Below are 572 nucleotides of genomic sequence, written 5' to 3' on the forward strand. Positions count from 1 at the left end.
TCTCCCATTCTTTCCGGTAATTAGTATACAAGGTGGTTTAAGTTTAGTTGTAAGTTTATATCTTCACCACATGAAGAAGGCACAGTGTGTCGAAATAATTATAGTGGTTATACTTAATGATCAAACTCATGTAGTAATTTCTCTGCTATTAAGCATTTAATAATTTTAAATAATTTTCTTGTATTTTCCCTCTCTCCCATTCTTTCCGGTAATTAGTATACAAGGTGGTTTAAGGTCGGTTGGTCGTGGTTGGTGTTGTCACCTTCGTAGTTTAGCGGTCAGAACATTGGTGTGTAAAGCCAAAGGTCCCGGGTTCGATTCCCGGCGGGGGTGTGACAACAGCAAAAATTTTTCCCTCGTTAATTTGAGGTGGCGTGTAGTGGGTAAAAAATTCAAAAATAAATTTTCAGAATAATATTTCATATTAGATATCTTCGTTGTTTGCAAACTTAATTAACGCTGCGAACAGGATCGCAAAACGGCACAACTGAGCGTGTTTTTTTTTTGCTCCTATAAGTACCTTTCCTTTTACCATAATTTAACGATATACATGTAAAATATCAAATGATAAG

The 572-nt window shown here is 35.7% G+C and overlaps 1 non-coding gene across 1 annotated transcript; it reads left to right on the forward strand.

Annotated features, from left to right (window-relative positions):
* Window positions 1–260: 260 nt before the first annotated feature.
* Window positions 261–333, forward strand: Trnay-gua. Its single transcript has one exon. It is a non-coding gene; the product is annotated as a tRNA-Tyr (tRNA).
* The last annotated feature ends 239 nt before the right edge of the window (window positions 334–572 follow it).

Source organism: Agrilus planipennis, unplaced genomic scaffold, assembly GCF_000699045.2.
Source record: "Agrilus planipennis isolate EAB-ADULT unplaced genomic scaffold, Apla_2.0 scaffold1018, whole genome shotgun sequence".
NCBI lineage: Eukaryota > Metazoa > Arthropoda > Insecta > Coleoptera > Buprestidae > Agrilus > Agrilus planipennis.